The sequence below is a fragment of the Bactrocera oleae genome, unplaced genomic scaffold (genome assembly GCF_042242935.1).
Source record: "Bactrocera oleae isolate idBacOlea1 unplaced genomic scaffold, idBacOlea1 ctg00000011.1, whole genome shotgun sequence".
NCBI lineage: Eukaryota > Metazoa > Arthropoda > Insecta > Diptera > Tephritidae > Bactrocera > Bactrocera oleae.
Genome location: NW_027212754.1, coordinates 255,001 through 265,000, shown reverse-complemented (window position 1 = coordinate 265,000; position 10,000 = coordinate 255,001). Strand labels below are relative to the sequence as shown.

General features: G+C 26.9%; 2 non-coding genes and 1 pseudogene across 2 annotated transcripts; all 3 read right to left on the bottom strand.

The window, feature by feature from the left end:
• The window catches only part of LOC138858692 (large subunit ribosomal RNA), a 4,796-nt pseudogene extending 2,858 nt beyond the window's left edge, over positions 1 to 1,938 (bottom strand).
• A 502-nt stretch (positions 1,939 to 2,440) lies between these two features.
• LOC138858650 (5.8S ribosomal RNA) lies at positions 2,441 to 2,619 on the bottom strand. The gene has a single exon (XR_011397691.1). It is a non-coding gene; the product is annotated as a 5.8S ribosomal RNA (ribosomal RNA).
• Positions 2,620 to 3,244: 625 nt separating this feature from the next.
• LOC138858668 (small subunit ribosomal RNA) lies at positions 3,245 to 5,234 on the bottom strand. The gene has a single exon (XR_011397709.1). It is a non-coding gene; the product is annotated as a small subunit ribosomal RNA (ribosomal RNA).
• Between the last annotated feature and the right edge of the window lie 4,766 nt (positions 5,235 to 10,000).

The following is a 10,000-nucleotide window of genomic DNA, read 5'->3' as shown; positions in this document are numbered from 1 at the left end:
ACAAACGGATACTCAACAGGTTACGGAATTGGAACCGTATTCCCTTTCGTTCAAAATTATTCAAGTGTTTAATTACTATGGAATAAAAATTCATTCATTTCATTTCATTAAAACTTGAAAATTTTCGGCTTTCGCCTTGAACTTAGGACCGACTAACTCGTGATCAACCACTGTTCACACGAAACCCTTCTCCACTTCAGTCCTCCAAGGTCTCATTCGATTATTTGCTACTACCACCAAGATCTGTACCAATAGCGGCTCCATGCAGGCTTACGCCAAACACTTCTAAGCACACCATTGTACCCTCCTACTCACTAAAGTTTCAAAATTTATAATCCAACCGAAATTGTATTATAAATCATGTACTTTAGCGGTAATGTATAGGTATACAACTTAAGCGCCATCCATTTTAAGGGCTAGTTGCTTCGGCAGGTGAGTTGTTACACACTCCTTAGCGGATTACGACTTCCATGTCCACCGTCCTGCTGTTTTAAGCAACCAACGCCTTTCATGGTATCTGCATGAGTTGTTAATTTAGGCACCGTAACATTACGTTTGGTTCATCCCACAGCGCCAGTTCTGCTTACCAAAAGTGGCCCACTGGGCACATTATATCATAACCTCAACCTTCATATCAAGAAAGGTGAGGTTCTTACCCATTTAAAGTTTGAGAATAGGTTAAGGTCGTTTCGACCCTAAGGCCTCTAATCATTCGCTTTACCAGATAAGATTATTTTACATAATTTTTAAATGCACCAGCTATCCTGAGGGAAACTTCGGAGGGAACCAGCTACTAGATGGTTCGATTGGTCTTTCGCCCCTATACTCAATTCTGACAATCGATTTGCACGTCAGAACTGTTTCGGTCTTCCATCAGGGTTTCCCCTGACTTCAACCTGATCAAGTATAGTTCACCATCTTTCGGGTCACAGCATATATGCTCAAGGTACGCTCCAGTTAGAGGTATAAATAATAATAAATTATCATTATACATAACTATATGGAACGCCCCGGGATTGAATTAATAATGTAATACATTAAAAATTAATCCCATTATTAATACAGTTAAGTTAATTTCGCCATTAGGTTTAATATAACCCAATGACTTGCACATATGTTAGACTCCTTGGTCCGTGTTTCAAGACGGGTCCCGAAGGTATCCTGAATCTTTCGCATTGTTAATCATATAAATGCATACAATTAATATTAAAATCAATGATAATAATATTATTGTAAAATTCAAAAGAATTTTAGCATTATATATAATAAAATCTATCAACACTTTATCAAATCATCAGTAATTATTCTATGTTAATAAGCTAAAAGCAAATTAATTTGAATAAACTTAAAAACCAATGATCTTTTGATAAATATTTTATTATGTTAATAGATTACAATGTCCTTATATGAAAAAAATGCACACTATTACTATAATATTTAAAATTAAATACTACAGTTATAATGATGAATTTTTCATAATGGATATTCAGGTTCATCGGGCTTAACCTCTAAGCAGTTTCACGTACTATTTAACTCTCTATTCAGAGTTCTTTTCAACTTTCCCTCACGGTACTTGTTTACTATCGGTCTCATGGTTATATTTAGTTTTAGATGGAGTTTACCACCCACTTAGTGCTGCACTATCAAGCAACACGACTCTTTGGAAATATCTTTCTAGTAATCATTAACGTTATACGGGCCTGGCACCCTCTATGGGTAAATGGCCTCATTTAAGAAGGACTTAAATCGTTAATTTCTCATACTAGATATTAAGATATTCCATACACTGCATCTCACATTTGCCATATAGACAAAGTGACTTAGTGCTGAACTATTTTCTTTTCGCTCGCCGCTACTAAGAAAATCCTTGTTAGTTTCTTTTCCTCCCCTCATTAATATGCTTAAATTCAGGGGGTAGTCCCATATGAGTTGAGGTTGTATAAAATATATTTTAGATTGATTTGTTTATTTTTATTTAATTTTTTTGCTATTTGCTATTTTAAAGAAATATATTTTTATATCTTGATTACTCAATATTATTCAATCTTTTCATCCCTTTTTAAAATTCATAATATAATAATTAATAAAATTAACAACATTATTCCTCCACATATCATATATTTTTTTTTATTATAAATTTTTCTCAATACAATAGAGTGAATTAATTCTAGAATAAAAATTTATTTTATGCTAGACATTCCTCTTATGTATTATTTAATATAATTTAAATAATGTTGAAAATTTTTTCTTTTATGGGAATACTAAGATTCTCATTTATCATAAATTTTCGTTCAAATATGAGGTATTCAAGAATATATTTTCTATATTTCTTTTTATGCTATTAATATTATGGATTGAAAAATACAATCCAATAATATGCCATATGCTTAAATTCTATTAATTGACTAAAAGAATAAGCAACTAATTTAGCATAGTCTTACAACCCTCAACCATATGTAGTCCAAGCAGCACTTTAAAATTAATTAAAGTACATAACAGCATGGACCGCAATATGCGTTCAAAATGTCGATGTTCATGTGTCCTGCAGTTCACACGATGACGCACAGTTTGCTGCGTTCTTCATCGACCCATGAGCCGAGTGATCCACCGCTTAGAGTGATAATTTTTTTGTATTTTTTTAATTCAAAGTCAAAGAATTTTAATTTATTGAAAGTATTAATAATTAATCAATAATAAATTTTTAATACATAAGTTTAAAACATCTTTCAATAAATTGTAATTTTAAACCCAAACATTTGCAGCTGCGCATGTCTTAGGTCAACAAAAACAGTAATACCTTTTATATATTATTTTCTTCTCTATTTGTGCGTTTTCTTTTTTTAAATTTTTCAACATGTTTTTAATCACAAATAGAAAATACCATAAAAAAAAGGTATTACACACGTTAATGTGAACAAGTTAACTTATCATTTATAATATTTTATATAAATATCACAATTAAATATTATTTTCTATATAAATAATAAGTACAGCTATATGTTTAAAGGTTTTTTTATTGCGTTCAAATACAATGTATGCGAAGTTCACAATATAATATATATTGTCATAATGCATTACAAGGAGTTAAAAAAAAAAAAAAAACAGAAAAACATTCAAAACATTGTATAATTCAAAACATTTTGAATGAAAAGAACAAAAAGAAAACTTTTTTTTCTTTTTTATTCTTTTTTTTTATTTTGTTTTTATATAATTATTTTTTTTTTCTTTTCGGATAGGAACACAATAATGATCCTTCCGCAGGTTCACCTACGGAAACCTTGTTACGACTTTTACTTCCTCTAAATAATCAAGTTCGGTCAACTTTTGCGAAACAACCGTGAAACACAAGGCGTCACAGTGATCACGTCCGGAGACCTCACTAAATAATTCAATCGGTAGTAGCGACGGGCGGTGTGTACAAAGGGCAGGGACGTAATCAATGCGAGTTAATGACTCACACTTACTGGGAATTCCAAGTTCATGTGAACAGTTTCAGTTCACAATCCCAAGCATGAAAGTGGTTCAGCGGTTTACCCGGACCTCTCGGTCTAGGAAATACACGTTGATACTTTCATTGTAGCGCGCGTGCAGCCCAGGACATCTAAGGGCATCACAGACCTGTTATTGCTCAATCTCGTTACTGCTAGACGCAATTTGTCCATTTAAGAAGCTAGTGTCCTTATAATGGGACAAACCAACAGGTACGACTCCACTTATATAAACACATTCAAACACTTGTACATTCAAGATGAACGCATGAATGAAGGCTATATAAGCTTCAACACCATAATCCTGAAAGCATCTATTTAATATATTTGAGTCTCGTTCGTTATCGGAATTAACCAGACAAATCACTCCACGAACTAAGAACGGCCATGCACCACCACCCATAGATTCGAGAAAGAGCTATCAATCTGTCTTACACGCTTATGTTCGGACCTGGTAAGTTTTCCCGTGTTGAGTCAAATTAAGCCGCAGGCTCCACTCCTGGTGGTGCCCTTCCGTCAATTCCTTTAAGTTTCAGCTTTGCAACCATACTTCCCCCGGAGCCCAAAAGCTTTGGTTTCCCGGGAAGCGACTGAGAGAGCCATAGTAGTAGCTACACCCAATTGCTAGCTGGCATCGTTTATGGTTAGAACTAGGGCGGTATCTGATCGCCTTCGAACCTCTAACTTTCGTTCTTGATTAATGAAAACATCTTTGGCAAATGCTTTCGCTTAAGTTAGTCTTACGACGGTCCAAGAATTTCACCTCTCGCGTCGTAATACTAATGCCCCCAAACTGCTTCTATTAATCATTACCTCTTGATCTAAAAACCAATGAAAGTAGAACAGAGGTCTTATTTCATTATTCCATGCACAAAATATTCAGGCATTTGGAGCCTGCTTTAAGCACTCTAATTTGTTCAAAGTAATTGTACCGGCCCACAACAACACTCGATGAAGAGCACTGAAGCAGGTTTAAATAGGAGGAATATATAAAAAATACATTGTATTAATTATATATAAGAACTCCACCGGTAATACGCTTACATACATAAGGTAATGTACATACCACAATTATAGTTGTACTACCCGTATGAAGCACAAATTCAACTACGAACGTTTTAACCGCAACAACTTTAATATACGCTATTGGAGCTGGAATTACCGCGGCTGCTGGCACCAGACTTGCCCTCCAATAGGTCCTTGTTAAAGGATTTAAAGTGTACTCATTCCAATTACAGGGCCTCGGATATGAGTCCTGTATTGTTATTTTTCGTCACTACCTCCCCGAACTGGGAGTGGGTAATTTACGCGCCTGCTGCCTTCCTTAGATGTGGTAGCCGTTTCTCAGGCTCCCTCTCCGGAATCGAACCCTGATTCCCCGTTACCCGTTGCAACCATGGTAGTCCTAGATACTACCATCAAAAGTTGATAGGGCAGACATTTGAAAGATCTGTCGTCGGTACGAGACCATACGATCTGCAAGTTATCTAGAGTTCAACCAATATAACGATCGAATAATCGCTTGGTTTTAGCCTAATAAAAGCACACGTTCCAAAAGGTCCGTGTTTATTTTGCATGTATTAGCTCTAGAATTACCACAGTTATCCAAGTAACTGTTAACGATCTATGGAACCATAACTGATATAATGAGCCTTTTGCGGTTTCACTTTTAATTTGTTTGTACTTAGACATGCATGGCTTAATCTTTGAGACAAGCATATAACTACTGGCAGGATCAACCAGAATAATATATATTTCTTTTTTATATAAATTTTTTATATTATATAAAAGTTTAAAATGATATTTTCTTATTTGAAAATTATACACAAATACACAAAACATAAAAACATTTACAATATACACAACAATTTTTCTATGTTTCTTTCTTTATTATATTTTTTTTCATTATATTTCATTTCTATTGTGTGATTTTGTAATGGATTTTTTTAATTTTTGTTTTGGTATCGTGAAAAGAATTTTCGTTCTCTATACATATTATTATTTAATTATTATGTAAGAACGATATTTCTTCTTATATTGGCAAAATTTTCAAATAATATCATTCTATACATTTTACTTTATTTCAATGCATATAGTAATATATATACCTTTTTTTAAGAGTATATACATTTTTTTCTTGATTTGAAATTAATAATTTCAAATTCTATTATATTTATTTCAATAATAAATATATGATAAAAAGTATTTTCGGGTGCAACACATTAATATTTTATTTTATTTAAAAACCATCCTTTTACACATATATTTTATGAGTAAATATTAGAATAGCTCACAAATAAAACTAAAATATTGTTTAATATTTATTTCTACAATATGTTAGTATAGAATAATAGATTTTTTATGTTTTTGTATAAAACAAAATCTATTTCTATTTAAACTAACTGTAGGAAACCAGGAATAAAAAACGCTCATTATATACAATATGTTAGTACAGAATATAGAGTTTTGTATAAAACAAAATCTATTTCTATTTAAACTAACTGTATAAAAACCAGGAATAAAAAACGCTATTATATACAATATGTTAGTACAGAATATAGAGTTTTGTATAAAACAAAATCTATTTCTATTTAAACTAACTGTATAAAAACCAGGAATAAAAAACGCTCATTATATACAATATGTTAGTACAGAATATAGAGTTTTGTATAAAACAAAATCTATTTCTATTTAAACTAACTGTATAAAAACCAGGAATAAAAAACGCTCATTATATACAATATGTTAGTACAGAATATAGAATTTTGTATAAAACAAAATCTATTTCTATTTAAACTAACTGTATAAAAACCAGGAATAAAAAACGCTCATTATATACAATATGTTAGTACAGAATATAGAGTTTTGTATAAAACAAAATCTATTTCTATTTAAACTAACTGTATAAAAACCAGGAATAAAAAGGCACACAAAATCAACTTTCATTTTCATATTTACTTAAAAATACATATAAAGTAAAAAATATTTCCATATAAATACTAAGTAAATAAAGTCATACAAGTATGAAAATTTTCATACAAGTACTAAATACATAAATCATATAAGTATAGTAATATTCATACTTATAAGTATTTAAAAACAATTTCTTACTAATAAACTAACATAAGGAATTCAAATATATAAAAGTATAATACATTTCCTAGCAGTAAAAAATTTTCATATAAGTACTAAATGTATAAAGTCTATGAAGCAATAAATTTTCATATAAGTACTATTTCAGTATATGTCAATTTGAGCAGATTTGTGCAAATTTGTTATAAATGTTCTCTCCCATGTTGACGTTACCAACCCGAAAATATATGGAAAAATTCTTTTAACCTATTTAAAATTTAAAAACTCATATATACGTGGGTAATTTATATCATTTTCAAATATCGTCATGGTCATAATACAACTAATAACATCAAAAGTATTTTTACAATCGATTTTTTTTTTAAATTTTTAACTTGTATGACTTCATATTTAATACTTATATGAAAATTTATTACTTCATAGACTTTATACATTTAACACTTATATGAAAATTTATTACTTCATAGACTTTATACATTTAATACTTATATGAAAATTCATTACTTCATAGACTTTATATTTTTTATACTTATATAAAAATTTATTACTTCATAGACTTTATATTTTACTTCATAGACTTTATACATTTAATACTCATATGAAAATTTATTACTTCATAGACTTTATATATTTACTACTTATATGAAAATTTATTACTTCATAGACTTTATACAATTAATACTTATATGAAAATTTATTACTTCATAGACTTTATACAATTAATACTTATATGAAAATTTATTACTTCATAGACTTTATACAATTAATACTTATATGAAAATTTATTACTTCATAGACTTTATACAATTAATACTTATATGAAAATTTATTACTTCATAGACTTTATACAATTAATACTTATATGAAAATTTATTACTTCATAGACTTTATACAATTAATACTTATATGAAAATTTATTACTTCATAGACTTTATACAATTAATACTTATATGAAAATTTATTACTTCATAGACTTTATACAATTAATACTTATATGAAAATTTATTACTTCATAGACTTTATACAATTAATACTTATATGAAAATTTATTACTTCATAGACTTTATACAATTAATACTTATATGAAAATTTATTACTTCATAGACTTTATACAATTAATACTTATATGAAAATTTATTACTTCATAGACTTTATACATTTAATACTTATATGAAAATTCATTACTTCATAGACTTTATATTTTTTATACTTATATAAAAATTTATTACTTCATAGACTTTATATTTTACTTCATAGACTTTATACATTTAATACTTATATGAAAATTTATTACTTCATAGACTTTATATATTTACTACTTATATGAAAATTTATTACTTCATAGACTTTATACATTTAGTACTTATATGAAAATTTATTACTTCATAGACTTTATACAATTAATACTTATATGAAAATTTATTACTTCATAGACTTTATACAATTAATACTTATATGAAAATTTATTACTTCATAGACTTTATATATTTACTACTTATATGAAAATTTATTACTTCATAGACTTTATACATTTAGTACTTATATGAAAATTTATTACTTCATAGACTTTATACAATTAATACTTATATGAAAATTTATTACTTCATAGACTTTATACAATTAATACTTATATGAAAATTTATTACTTCATAGACTTTATACAATTAATACTTATATGAAAATTTATTACTTCATAGACTTTATACATTTAATACTTATATGAAAATTTATTACTTCATAGACTTTATATATTTACTACTTATATGAAAATTTATTACTTCATAGACTTTATACAATTAATACTTATATGAAAATTTATTACTTCATAGACTTTATACAATTAATACTTATATGAAAATTTATTACTTCATAGACTTTATACATTTAATACTTATATGAAAATTTATTACTTCATAGACTTTATACAATTAATACTTATATGAAAATTTATTACTTCATAGACTTTATACAATTAATAGTTATATGAAAATTTATTACTTCATAGACTTTATACAATTAATACTTATATGAAAATTTATTACTTCATAGACTTTATACAATTAATACTTATATGAAAATTCATTACTTCATAGACTTTATACATTTAATACTTATATGAAAATTTATTACTTCATAGACTTTATATATTTACTACTTATATGAAAATTTATTACTTCATAGACTTTATACATTTAGTACTTATATGAAAATTTATTACTTCATAGACTTTATACAATTAATACTTATATGAAAATTTATTACTTCATAGACTTTATACAATTAATACTTATATGAAAATTTATTACTTCATAGACTTTATACAATTAATACTTATATGAAAATTTATTACTTCATAGACTTTATACAATTAATACTTATATGAAAATTTATTACTTCATAGACTTTATATATTTACTACTTATATGAAAATTTATTACTTCATAGACTTTATACATTTAGTACTTATATGAAAATTTATTACTTCATAGACTTTATGCAATTAATACTTATATGAAAATTTATTACTTCATAGACTTTATATATTTACTACTTATATGAAAATTTATTACTTCATAGACTTTATACAATTAATACTTATATGAAAATTTATTACTTCATAGACTTTATACAATTAATACTTATATGAAAATTTATTACTTCATAGACTTTATACATTTAATACTTATATGAAAATTTATTACTTCATAGACTTTATATATTTACTACTTATATGAAAATTTATTACTGCATAGACTTTATACAATTAATACTTATATGAAAATTTATTACTTCATAGACTTTATACAATTAATACTTATATGAAAATTTATTACTTCATAGACTTTATACATTTAATACTTATATGAAAATTTATTACTTCATAGACTTTATACATTTAATACTTATATGAAAATTCACTACTTCTTCATTTAATATTGCACGCAAAGTATTTTGGTTAACATTTTTATTTTCATGTTATTAAAACACTTGATATACTATTATACCATATTGTATAATATGATTTTAATTCAATTACTTTATTACTTTGGTATATTAAATGATAGTCGTTTGATAACAATCCCAACTTTACCTTATTTTCAATAAATATTGAAAACAAAGTTTTATGCGTTCAAATTTTTATTTTCATGTTATGATTCTCTCAAACACTCATTAATATACCATATTGTATAATATGCTTTTATTTCAATTACTTTATTACTTTTGGTATATTAAATGATAGTTGAAAACAAAGTTTTATGCGTTCAAATTTTTATTTTCATGTTATGATTCTCTCAAACACTCATTAATATACCATATTGTATAATATGCTTTAATTTCAATTACTTTATTACTTTTGGTATATTAAATGATAGTCGTTTGATAACAATCCCAACACTTACCTTATTTTCAATAAATAG